At 44.0% G+C, this 13,906-nt stretch overlaps 3 long non-coding RNA genes across 3 annotated transcripts; all 3 read left to right on the forward strand.

Annotated features, from left to right (window-relative positions):
• Nucleotides 1-1,149: 1,149 nt before the first annotated feature.
• Nucleotides 1,150-1,855, forward strand: LOC135537443 (uncharacterized). Its single transcript, XR_010455215.1, has 3 exons — nucleotides 1,150-1,241; nucleotides 1,395-1,492; nucleotides 1,771-1,855. It is a non-coding gene; the product is annotated as an uncharacterized LOC135537443 (long non-coding RNA).
• Nucleotides 1,856-2,983: 1,128 nt separating this feature from the next.
• On the forward strand, nucleotides 2,984-3,587 carry LOC135537441 (uncharacterized). Its single transcript, XR_010455213.1, has 3 exons — nucleotides 2,984-3,043; nucleotides 3,302-3,453; nucleotides 3,545-3,587. It is a non-coding gene; the product is annotated as an uncharacterized LOC135537441 (long non-coding RNA).
• Nucleotides 3,588-8,870: 5,283 nt separating this feature from the next.
• On the forward strand, nucleotides 8,871-10,055 carry LOC135537442 (uncharacterized). Its single transcript, XR_010455214.1, has 4 exons — nucleotides 8,871-8,938; nucleotides 9,030-9,147; nucleotides 9,334-9,431; nucleotides 9,512-10,055. It is a non-coding gene; the product is annotated as an uncharacterized LOC135537442 (long non-coding RNA).
• The last annotated feature ends 3,851 nt before the right edge of the window (nucleotides 10,056-13,906 follow it).

A 13,906-nucleotide genomic window follows, 5' to 3' on the forward strand; every position in this document is an offset into this window, starting at 1 on the left:
GGTTAGGGTTTCTCCCCCTCAGGTACATCATCACCCCGTCAGCCAGGGGTTAGGGTTTCTCCCTCAGGTACATCATCACCCTTCAGCCAGGGTTAGGGTTTCTCCTCCAGGTACATCATCACCCCGTCAGCCAGGGTTAGGGTTTCTCCCCTCAGGTACATCATCACCCCTTCAGCCAGGGTTAGGGATTCTCTCCTCAGGTACATCATCACCCGTCAGCCAGGGTTAGGGTTTATCCCCTCAGGTACATCATCACCCCTTCAGCCAGAGTTAGGGATTCTCCCCTCAGGTACATCATCACCCCGTCCAGCCAGGGTTAGGGTTTCTCCTCAGGTACATCATCACCCCGTCAGCCAGGGTTAGGGTTTCTCCCCTCAGGTACATCATCACCCCGTCAGCCAGGGTTAGGGTTTCTCCCCTCAGGTACATCATCACCCCTTCAGCCAGGGTTAGGGATTCTCTCCTCAGGTACATCATCACCCGTCAGCCAGGGTTAGGGATTCTCCCTCAGGTACATCATCACCCCTTCAGCCAGGGTTAGGGTTCTCCCCTCAGGTACATCATCACCCCGTCAGCCAGGGTTAGGGATTCTCCCCTCAGGTACATCATCACCTCCCAGCCAGGGTTAGGGTTTCTCCCTCAGGTACATCATCACCCCTTCAGCCAGGGTTAGGGTTTATCCCCTCAGAGGTTGGGTTTATCCTCAGGTACATCATCATCAGCCAGGGTTAGGGTTCTCCCTCAGGGTACCATTCAGCCAGGGTTAGGGTTTCTCCCCTCAGGTACACATCATCAGGGTTAGGGTTTCTCCCTCGTACATCATCACCCCGTCAGCCAGGGTTAGGGTTTATCCCCTCAGTGTAATGAATGAAGGATGACTCGGCTATATTTTTGACCTCTACTAAAACGTTACCCGTTTACCTCAGACTAGCTTTCTTGTTGTTATTGTTGTTGTTATTTTTAAAATGTTTGTTTTCCCAGGGATACACACATGAGATGAACTGTTGTGTTTTGATAATACAAAACTGCAGATGTTTTTATAGTTTGTATACAAAGGATGAGTGTTTTTTTCAAGTTTAAATGATTGTATGATGTAAAATTGATATAGTTACCTTGTTTGTTTCTTGTGTCTCGTTCAGTACAGCCCATGACTGGTTGGGGTCCAGTAGATACTAAAGCCAGGCAGAGGAAGCCTTCTCAGGTCACCCAGTCTGTGTTCTACCTGGAAGATGGTAACTTGGGTAAGTGTGTGTGTGTGTGTGTGTGTGTGTGTGTGTGTGTGTGTGTGTGTGTGTGTGTGTGTGTGTGTGTGTGAGCGAGTGTGTGTGTGTGGGCGTGCGTCGCATGTTGACCGTTTGGGTTGTGATTGTATTTCCCCTCTTGTCTTGACCTAGGTGTGGTGTTCAAGTCTTACCCCAAACCTAAAAGTGTCCGAAAGTCCATCCCCTTAGTGACTCTGCCAAAGCAGGAAGAGATCTGCTCGACCAAACATGTGCGGTATCAGATATGCATTCATCTTGAAAATAAAGGAGAGCCGCACATAATGTGTGGCCCTCCTTTATTTTTTCAAGTTTTTCCCTCCGCTAGCCAGCACCTTGCCTAATAGGTGTGCGTTTCTTTTTCTTCTAGATTGATCTATTCATCTAACCTCAGCCGTCTTATTTAAATGCTCTAATTATAAGTCGCTCTGATAAGGCAATGTGCTAAAAATGTGTGTGGGGAGGGGCCAAGATACATTTTTCTCATATGTCTCTTGGCCCTGGCCTGTAGTGGCTGAAGAGGTTCAGTATTAAGAGGCAGAAACTTGACATCTATAAGCTGGTGTCTGGACCTGACTGTACACATCATAAGAAGCTGGTCCTTCGGTCCTCAAGAGAGTGTCTGCCAAATACTGCTCCATCTTCCCAAGTGTCCACATCAATGTGAGTCAGAGGAGAATGGCTTCAATAACATCTTTTGGCATGAATACAAATTAAAATACTAACAACTAAGTTCAAGTACAGTACAAATGTCCATTGCGGCCAACTGTGAAAGACAATAATTACATTTGATTATAAATAATAAAGATATCAGCTTATCCAACCAGCTATCTATCCACTCCATGCTGGTCTGAGCCTCATGTCTCTCTGTCTGTGGTTGTTGTTTCAGGGGATGGTGAAGCACCTGCAGCTTTGACTCCGGGAGAGTTAAAACAGTACCTTACTCAGACTGAGACTCCTGCTGCGCTACATGCAGAGGCTGCAATGGCTGCTCTCCGGTATGCCTCTCTCTCGCTCTATGTCTCTGTCACTGTCTCTGTATCTTGTCTGTCTCTCTCTGTTCTAGTCATTCTAATTATATGGTACCAAAAAATACTGGAATATCTATGAATGCCCGATTGAAGGTTGAAGGAACCCTAGTGTCTGGCTCCTTCCGCTCACTTCTTCCCCAGGTAGCAGGCGTGTGTTTGGGCGGTGCTGGAGAGGGAGGTGTGTGTGCTGCTGGATGTGTCCGGCTCCATGGCTCCCTGCCTGGGGGAGCTGAAGACCAAGCTGGCCTCTCTCATCTGGGAACAGCTGCATCACAACACAGTCAGGTAAACTAAACCTAAAAATCTTTCCTTACCCCTGGACACTTCCACTGTTGACTATCCCAGAAAAAAAGAATGAAAAGGGAAGTCTGTGTTGGCCTAGACAAACAGGCTCACGTTTCTCTTTCTATCCACCTGTCTGTTTCATAGAGGAAATTACAGGCAATGGTGACAGTAGAAATATAAATACAATCTTATTCTAGTTCTGTGATTGTTACCACTGTAACTTAGGTTCATTATGTTCATATAACCATCTCACCCCTGCTCCACAGACACCCATTGGTTATTGTCATATCTAACCCCAGACACCCTCTCTGACTGTGTCCCAGGTTCTCTCTGCTGGCGTTCTCCGAGGGGGTGAGGCGTGGCGTCCGGCACTGCAGGAGCCTACAGAGGAGGCATGCCGCTGACGCGGTGCAGTGGGCATATCAGCTCAACACCCATGGGGGAACCAACACTCTGGAGGCCCTGCAGGTGACGGGTTTAAGTAGTAACTGGCTATGTCATGTTATAACGTATGTAGTTAACTCTGAGGGTTAGAGGATAGTGTGGGCCGTACATGGCATATGTCATGTTAACCAATTATATTTATATATGTATGTTGCCCAGACTGGCTGAGGGTTAGAGGATAGTGTGGGCCTGTAACTGCTGTTCTTGGTACATGGCATATGTCATGTTAACCAATTATATTTATATATGTCATGTTATAACCTCTGTATGTATGCTCCTCAGACTGGCTGTGGGTTTGGGGACAGTGTGGGCCTGTACCTGCTGAGTGATGGGAAGCCAGATTCCAGCTGCAGCCTGGTGCTGAAAGAGACGGAGAGACTGACCACAGGGAACCACATTACTATCCACACTGTCTCATTCAACTGCACAGACAGGTCTGACTGTATGATTGTACATTGATTGATTTGTACATTTAATCTATTACACGATGATGCTCACTACGACCCACTATTAAACTTCTGACAGCTCAGCCAATGACTTTCTGAAGAAACTGGCTCACCAAACTGGGGGGTCAGTACCACCGTTGTCATGACAATGTGGATGCGCTCAGTGGGCTGTTGGGAATCGGGCCTTAGTGATGGGGACGTGGTAGACACACACGCGCACACAAACACACATTCGCATGTATACACACCTGGCGGCATAGCCTTTGTGCTATTAGTCAAACACTGAACCAGCTTTCTAATGCTCTCATACCAGTCAGTGGTATGGAGGACACAGTAGAGACAGATATTCAAGTTTGAGGGACCTATTGTAAACTGATTCCAACAGGAACCTACCCTGCCGGCCCTCGAGGGAGATGACTTGAGAGGCTGGCTCAGGAAATTGACAAACTGAGACATTTCCGGAAGCAGGCACAGGTCTTCAGGTTTGTCTTACAGTGAGCAAATGGGTTAAATTGTGCATAAAAACTGTTGTCCATGACTGACCTTGACCTGTTTTTGACAGGGAAATCATTTGGAAAAGAATCCAGAGGAAACAAGAATCACCAAACAGACTAGATTACTGTAAACCCAAGAATTTGACTTCAATGATTTTATATACACATTTGTAATTTAGATTTTCAATGACTCAATATATGAAGAAAGTGTTGTTAAGAGATTAAAACTGGTGTGCATGAATTGTCAGATTAACCATATACTGTACACAGTTCTATGTGGGTGTGCAGTATGCTTTGTTCAGATTGACAAACCTCTGCTTTTCTTCATTTAAAACTAGAATGCTTAGTTGCTACATCCATTTTACTTATAAATGATTTCTATATATACCCATTGATTCTAGAAGAATATAATGTCCTGTATAAATGCCTCAGGCTTACTTCAACTGTCATGCCCATCAGAAAGCTTGTTTTACTCCAATGTTTGAAAAAAAGTAAATGTCAAACACTGTACAGCCTAAAGAGGCAGAGACTGACTGCTTGGTATTGTTTCTCTAGTTTGAACTAAAAACAGCTAATAACCTTGTGTTATATTGTTTCTATGCACCAATCAACATATCGACATGAATAAAACAAATGATTCCATGATGTCTGTTATAAATAATGTGAACATGTCTAATATAAGCATGTCTAATATAAACATGTCTAATATGAACATGTCTAATATGAACATGTCTAATATGAACATGTCTAATATGAACATGTCTAATATGAACATGTCTAATATGAACATGTCTAATATGAACATGTCTAATGTGAGCATGTCTAATGTGAACATGTCTAATGTGAACATGTCTAATGTGAACATGTCTGTTACGAATCCCTTTTGGCCCGACAGTCTAGGGGGGATGGTAATGAGACTCGTAACATAACTCATGCAAATTATTATTGTGACAAAGTAAAAGTGTGAACGAAATAACCACGACAACAGAAATCTACCGTCAAACTCTAGGTTTATTTATAAACACACGGTAATGGGGGGAGCAGGAAAAGGGGCTGAGCTGGACCCAAGGAAAGAAACAATAAGTATTCAAAAACACCCCTAAGCTAGACTAGCCTACTTTAACAACAGCTAACTAACTAACTAAAAATACAGTGGGTGGTCCGCCCAGTTCTAACTAGTGTATTTAACAAATTTCACCTACGGGTAGTGTATGCCCATGGGCGACTTGTCTTGGTTTCCCCCTTTTCCACCAGCAATCAAACACAAACACCATAACCAAAAACAATACTCACAGGTGATGACAAAGTGCTATGAGGTGCTTAAACAAAAGAGAGGTTAAGACACAACACGAGAGTGAAACACAGAGACCTACAGACATGGCATTTACAGAGAGATTGAGCTGAGCTGGGCTCTAGAACAAACAAATGATGGGGTTTTTAAAACATGGGGAAGGAACTGTGATAGGTCAGGAAATAGGAGGAGGTGTGTCTTCTGCTTGATGATTGATTGTTGACTGATTGGGGAGTGATGATTTTCACCTGTGAGGGGAGAAGGAAAGAAAAGAAACACACACACAGGATAACTGTATCCGTAACACTCCCACCCTTAAAAGAGCAACCCTAGGGGTTGCGACTACAGTATTTCTATGAATACTCCCAACAAAGCAACAACCTTGCAAAACATGCAGAAATCATTTTCACACACGAGACAAAGCATCTGCCAACACATTATCAGAACAAAAACTGGTTACCCGATTTTGTCTTCGGTAACGGTCCGACACAATCAACCACCACATGCTCGAATGGTTCACCTATGACAGGTATGGGACAAAGAGGAGCGGGAGGAATAACCTGATTTGGTTTTCCTGTTATCTGACATGTTGGCATGTCCGACAGAACTGAGCCACATCTTGTTTTAAACCCGGCCAAAAGAAATGTCGAAGGATCCGATCATAAGTCTTTGTGATTCCTAAATGACCAGACCACTGGTGATCATGAGCAAGGGATAACACATTTTGTCGAAAGGCTGTAGGAATTACTATTTGGTAAACAGCATTCCAATCTCCATCCGCGTCAACATGGGATTTCCATTTACCCATGAGGAGATTACCATCTATGAAGTAAGCCACGTTCTTCTTCTTCCAATGAGACAACACTAGAAAAACATTTAGCAAGCTTGTTGCCAACCTTTTGGTTAGCAATCAGCTGCTCACGAGTGACTGGTAACTGTATTGCATCAGCAATAAGTTCAACGTTCTTTGATTCTTTTCTGGGCTGTTTGTCAGAGGTGATCAGCTTCTCAGAGGTATCACACAATCCATCCTCTTGATCAACCTCTTTGAACAGAACAGTGTTCGACAAATCTATCTCATCACCCTCTTGTCGTGCCTGAGCACGAGTGACAGCACAAGCGGGGAACACATGTGGATAACTCTGTGCCAGCTCATTCGAGAGAGTGGTTACTTTTATCCAATACGGGTACTACCTTTCCTCCGGCAATATAGTTACCCATTATAAAGGTCACACCTTTCACTGGCAACATAGGGCGTACCCCCACTCTGATTATTCCACTGATTAACTCAGAGTGTACTTTCACAAAGTGCAATGGCACTGGGACAAAACCCATTTCAATACCCTGCACTAACACACTGGAACCACAGTATGTATCGTCAGATAAGGGCAACACAGACAATATAAACGACTGCGCCGCACCAGTATCTAAGGATTTTAACCGGTCGTTGAGACGCTTCGTCATTCGTTAGGGACACAAACCCCTCGAAAATGAATGGTTCATAACTGCGGTCGGGGACTGAGACTTTCAAACTACAGTTACCCTGAGGCACCTGTTTTGTTGCAGACCTCACAACCGTACGAATTAGAGCAACACCTGTTGGTGAGCTTGGCACGAAGAGACATCCCTTGTTTGCGTTTAAGCCTGAAGCAATCATTAATCATGTGTCCTACTTTATGACAATAGAAACATGGACGCTCATCTTGAAAATAAAGGAGAGCCGCACATAATGTGTGGCCCTCCTTTATTTTTCAAGTTTTCCACTCCGCTAGCCAGCACCTTGCCTAATAGGTGTGCGTTTCTTTTCTTCTAGATTGATCTATTCATCTAACCTCAGCCGTCTTATTTAAATGCTCTAATTATAAGTCGCTCTGATAAGGCAATGTGCTAAAAATGTGTGTGGGGGGAGGGGCCAAGATACATTTTTTCTCATATGTCTCTTGGCCCTGGCCTGTAGTGGCTGAAGAGGTTCAGTATTAAGAGGCAGAAGCTTGACATCTATAAGCTGGTGTCTGGACCTGACTGTACTCATCATAAGAAGCTGGTCCCTTCGGTCCTCAAGAGAGTGTCTGCCAAATACTGCTCCATCTTCCCCAGTGTCCACATCAATGTGAGTCAGAGGAGAATGGCTTCAATAACATCTTTTGGCATGAATACAAATTAAAATACTAGCAACTAAGTTCAAGTACGAGTACAAATGTCCATTGCGGCCAACTGGCGAAACAATAATTACATTTGATTATAAATAATAAAGATATCAGCTTATCCAACCAGCTATCTATCCACTCCCATGCTGGTCTGAGCCTCATGTCTCTCTTTGTCTGTGGTTGTTGTTTCAGGGGATGGTGAAGCACCTGCAGCTGACTCCGGGAGAGTTAAAACAGTACCTTACTCAGACTGAGAGACTCCTGCTGCGCTACATGCAGAGGCTGCAATGGCTGCTCTCCGGTATGCCTCTCTCTCGCTCTATGTCTCTGTCACTGTCTCTGTATCTTGTCTGTCTCTGTTCTAGTCATTCTAATTATATGGTACCAAAATACTGGAATATCTATGAATGCCCGATTGAAGGTTGAAGGAACCCTAGTGTCTGGCTCCTTCCGCTCACTTCTTCCCCAGGTAGCAGGCGTGTGTTTGGGGCGGTGCTGGAGAGGGAGGTGTGTGTGCTGCTGGATGTGTCCGGCTCCATGGCTCCCTGCCTGGGGGAGCTGAAGACCAAGCTGGCCTCTCTCATCTGGGAACAGCTGCATCACAACACAGTCAGGTAAACTAAACCTAAAAATCTTTCCTTACCCCTGGACACTTCCACTGTTGACTATCCCAGAAAAAGAATGAAAAGGGAAGTCTGTGTTGGCCTAGACAAACAGGCTCACGTTTCTCTTTCTATCCACCTGTCTGTTTCATAGAGGGAAATTACAGGCAATGGTGACAGTAGAAATATAAATACAATCTTATTCTAGTTCTGTGATTGTTACCACTGTAACTTAGGTTCATTATGTTCATATAACCATCTCACCCCTGCTCCACAGACACCCATTGGTTATTGTCATATCTAACCCCAGACACCCTCTCTGACTGTGTCCCAGGTTCTCTCTGCTGGCGTTCTCCGAGGGGGTGAAGGCGTGGCGTCCGGCACTGCAGGAGCCTACAGAGGAGGCATGCCGCGACGCGGTGCAGTGGGCATATCAGCTCAACACCCATGGGGGAACCAACACTCTGGAGGCCCTGCAGGTGACGGGTTTAAGTAGTAACTGGCTATGTCATGTTATAACCTCCGTATGTATGTTGCCCAGACTGGCTGAGGGTTAGAGGATAGTGTGAGCCTGTAACTGCTGTTCTTGGTACATGGCATATGTCATGTTAACCAATTATATTTATATATGTCATGTTATAACCTCTGTATGTATGCTCCTCAGACTGGCTGTGGGTTTGGGGACAGTGTGGGCCTGTACCTGCTGTTCTTGGTACATGGCATATGTCATGTTAACCAATTATATTTATATATGTCATGTTATAACCTCTGTATGTATGCTCCTCAGACTGGCTGTGGGTTTGGGGACAGTGTGGGCCTGTACCTGCTGAGTGATGGGAAGCCAGATTCCAGCTGCAGCCTGGTGCAGAAAGAGACGGAGAGACTGACCACAGGGAACCACATTACTATCCACACTGTCTCATTCAACTGCACAGACAGGTCTGACTGTATGATTGTACATTGATTGATTTGTACATTTAATCTATTACACAATGATGCTCACTACGACCCACTATTACACTTCTGACAGCTCAGCCAATGACTTTCTGAAGAAACTGGCTCACCAAACTGGGGGTCGGTACCACCGTTGTCATGACAATGTGGATGCGCTCAGTGGGCTGTTGGAATCGGGCCTTAGTGATGGGGACGTGAGTAGACACACACGCGCACACAAACACACATTCGCATGTATACACACCTGAGCGGCATAGCCTTTGTGCTATTAGTCAAACACTGAACCAGCTTTCCCTGTCTCATACCAGTCAGTGGTATGGAGGACACAGTAGAGACAGATATTCAAGTTTGAGGGACCTATTGTAAACTGATTCCAACAGGAACCTACCCTGCCGGCCCTCGAGGGAGATGACTTGAGGAGACTGGCTCAGGAAATTGACAAACTGAGACATTTCCGGAAGCAGGCACAGGTCTTCAGGTTTGTCTTACAGTGAGCAAATGGGTTAAATTGTGCATAAAAACTGTTGTCCATGACTGACCTTGACCTGTTTTTGACAGGGAAATCATTTTGGAAAAGAATCCAGAGGAAACAAGAATCAACCAAACAGACTAGATTACTGTAAACCCAAGAATTTGACTTCAATGATTTTATATACACATTTGTAATTTAGATTTTCAATGACTCAATATATGAAGAAAGTGGTTAAGAGATTAAAACTGGTGTGCATGAATTGTCAGATTAACCATATACTGTACACAGTTCTATGTGGGTGTGCAGTATGCTTTGTTCAGATTGACAAACCTCTGCTTTTCTTCATTTAAAACTAGAATGCTTAGTTGCTACATCCATTTTTTACTTATAAATTATTTCTATATATACCCATTGATTCTAGAAGAATATAATGTCCTGTATAAATGCCTCATGAGCTTACTTCAACTGTCATACCCATCAGAAAGCTTGTTTTACTCCAATGTTTGAAGAAAAAAAAGTAAATGTCAAACACTGTACAGCCTAAAGAGGCAGGGCTGACTGCTTGGTATTGTTTCTCTAGTTTGAACTAAAAACAGCTAATAACCTTGTGTTATATTGTTTCTATGCACCAATCAACATGAATAAAACAAATGATTCCATGATGTCTGTTATAAATAATGTAGAGCATGTCTAATATGAGCATGTCTAATATGAGCATGTCTAATATGAGCATGTCTAATGTGAACATGTCTAATATAAACATGTCTAATATGAACATGTCTAATGTGAACATGTCTAATGTGAACATGTCTAATGTAAACATGTCTAATGTGAACATGTCTAATGAACATGTCTAAATGTGAACATGTCTAATGTGAACATGTCTAATGTGAACATGTCTAATGTGAACATGTCTAATGTGAACATGTCTAATGTGAACATGTCTAATGTGAACATGTCTAATGTAAACATGTCTAATGTGAATCCCTTTGGCCCGACAGTCTAGGGGGATGGTAATGAGACTCGTAACATAACTCATGCAAATTATTATTGTGACAAAGTAAAAGTGTGAACGAAATAACCACGACAACAGAAATCTACCGTCAAACTCTAGGTTTATTTATAAACACACGGTAATGGGGAGCAGAAAAAGGGGCTGAGCTGGACCCAAGGAAAGAAACAATAAGTATTCAAAAACACCCCTAAGCTAGACTAGCCTACTTTAACAACAGCTAACTAACCAAAAATACAGTGGGTGGTCCGCCCAGTTCTAACTAGTGTATTTAACAAACTACCTACGGGTAAGTATGCTCCATGGTGACTTGACTTGGCTTCCCCCTTTTCCACCAGCAATCAAACACAAACACCATAACCAAAAACAATACTCACAGGTGATGACAAAGTGCTATGAGGTGCTTAAACGTAGAGTTAAGACACAACACGAGTGAAACACAGAGACCTTACAGACATGGCATTTACAGAGAGATTGGAGCTGAGCTGGGCTCTAGAACAAACAAATGATGGGGTTTTTAAAACATGGGGAAGGAACTGTGATAGGTCAGGAAATAGGAGGAGGTGTGTCTTCTGCTTGATGATTGATTGTTGACTGATTGGGGAGTGATGATTTTCACCTGTGAGGGGAGAAGGAAAGAGAAACATGGACATTGGTGATAACTGTATCCGTAACACTCCCACTTAAAAAGAGCAACCCTAGGGGTTGCTACTCACAGTATTCTATGAATACTCCCAACAAAGCAACAACTCTGCAAAACATGCAGAAATCATTTTCACACACGAGACAAAGCATCTGCCAACACATTGAATATCAGAACAAAACTGGTTACCTGATTTTGTCTTCGGTAACGGTCCGACACAATCAACCACCACATGCTCGAATGGTTCACCTATGACAGGTATGGACAAAGAGGAGCGGGGAGGAATAACCTGATTTGGTTTTCCTGTTATCTGACATGTGGCATGTCCGACAGAACTGAGCCACATCTTGTTTTAAACCCGGCCAAAAGAAATGTCGAAGGATCCGATCATAAGTCTTTGTGATTCCTAAATGACCAGACCACTGGTGATCATGAGCAAGGGATAACACATTTTGTCGAAAGGCTGTAGGAATTACTATTTGCAAACAGCATTCCAATCTCCATCCGCGTCAACATGGGATTTCCATTTACCCATGAGGAGATTACCATCTATGAAGTAAGCCACGTTTTTCTTCTTCCAATGAGACAACACTAGAAAAACATTTAGCAAGCTTGTTGCCAACCTTTTGGCTAGCAAATCAGCTGCTCACGAGTGACTGGTAACTGTATTGCATCAGCAATAAGTTCAACGTTCTTTGGATTCTTTTCTGGGCTGTTTGTCAGAGGTGATCAGCTTCTCAGAGGTATCACACAATCCATCCTCTTGATCAACCTCTTGAACAGAACAGTGTTCGACAAATCTATCTCATCACTCCTCTGTCGTGCCTGAGCACGAGTGACAGCACAAGCGGGGAACACATGTGGATAACTCTGTGCCAGCTCATTCGAGAGAGTGGTTACTTTTATCCAATACGGGTACTACCTTCCTCCGGCAATATAGTTACCCATTATAAAGGTCACACCTTTCACTGGCAACATAGGGCGTACCCCCACTCTGATTATTCCACTGATTAACTCAGAGTGTACTTTCACTAAAGTGCAATGGCACTGGGACAAAACCCATTTCAATACCCTGCACTAACACACTGGAACCACAGTATGTATCGTCAGATAAGGGCAACACATCGACAATATAAACGACTGCGCCGCACCAGTATCTAAGGATTTTAACCGGTCGTTGAGACGCTTCGTCATTCGTTAGGGACACAAACCCCTCGAAAATGAATGGTTCATAACTGCGGTCGGGGACTGAGACTTTCAAGCTACAGTTACCCTGAGGCACCTGTTTTGTTGCAGACCTCACAACCGTACGAATTAGAGCAACACCTGTTGGTGGAAGCTTGGCACGAAGAGACATCCCTTGTTTGCGTTTAAGCCTGAAGCAATCATTAATCATGTGTCCTACTTTATGACAATAGAAACATGGACTGCTCATTCTTCTGAGCGTGGCTTGACATACTACTGCTGGACGACTAGGGCTAAAGGGTAGGAAACTCAGTGGCTCTACTCTCAGTTTGAGCCGAAAAACACACTCGTGCGTCAACACAAACTCGCTCTGCCAACACTAGGCTGCTTCTGCCAGGGAGGATACTTTCTGTTCATTTAGGTAAACTACAATGCGTTCGGGTAAGCAATTTTTAAACTCTTCCAACAAGATTAACTCCCGGAGAGAGTTGAAATCAGTTACCTTACTAGCAGCATGCCATTTATCAAACAGATTTCCTTGTCTCTAGCAAATTCCACATAAGTCTTACTTAGAAGACTTTCGATGAGACCTAAATCTCTGCTCGGTATGCCTCAGGCAGTACAAGTCTCATAGGCACGAAGAACAGTAGCTTTGACCACTTCATAATTCAAACTGTCCTCCAGAGTAGCGCTGACAAAACCTCTTGGGCTTTACCAGTTAATTTACACTGAAGTAATAGGCACCAAACCTCTTCAGGCCATTTCCCAATGTACGGCTATACGCTCAAATACACACAAAATAGGAGTCACTCCTCTGACTCTCTGAGTACCTATTGTTCAGAGGACAATCATGCCTACTAATGTCAAACGTGTTTGAGGACACATGCAGGTGAGGACGGCCCACAAACAGGCACAGTAGGACCGGAGGCTAGCCTTGCTGTTCTGCCTCAAGTTCCATCTGACGCATTTGAACTCCAACTGCCTTTGTTCTCTGTCTGCCTCAATTTTACACATCTCCAACTGGAGAGTCTCTCGCCTAATTTGGGCTCTCTTCCACCTCCATTTGGAATCTGTGCTAAACGGACATCCCTCCTGGCATCACCATTTGACAGTGGGGAGAGTGGATCAAAACGGGACAATGTGGCTGGTGTTTTAGCCTCTCCCTCATTATCAGACACCAATGGGCTTACAGGAGCAGCAACATCCGCTACAGGGGTAGTAGGCTCAGGCAGCGGTAACACAAGCACCTGCTCTTCCAACAATACATTTAATACTAGCCGTTTCACCTCCCGCCTTAACTAAACTCTGCGGAATCGATACTGAATAATGGTCAGCCAAGGTCATTAAATCAACTCTACGACATTTGTCAAAAACCTCCCACGAAGGGTTATCCAAAAAGATTTCAAATCAAAAGTAGTCATTTTACACTACTTCACAAGTGCCAAAGAAAATAGCAAACACTAAAGCTACTTCAGCTATGACGCTCAACACTGAACTATACCACTACAACAATCTACATGAGCGGCATGGGTGTCAGTTATGACAGATCCCGGATGAGCTCCCACTTATGTTACGAATCCCTTTTGGCCCGACAGTCTAGGGGGATGGTAATGGGGACCCGTAACATAACTCATGCAAATT

Source organism: Oncorhynchus masou, unplaced genomic scaffold, assembly GCF_036934945.1.
Source record: "Oncorhynchus masou masou isolate Uvic2021 unplaced genomic scaffold, UVic_Omas_1.1 unplaced_scaffold_7794, whole genome shotgun sequence".
NCBI lineage: Eukaryota > Metazoa > Chordata > Actinopteri > Salmoniformes > Salmonidae > Oncorhynchus > Oncorhynchus masou.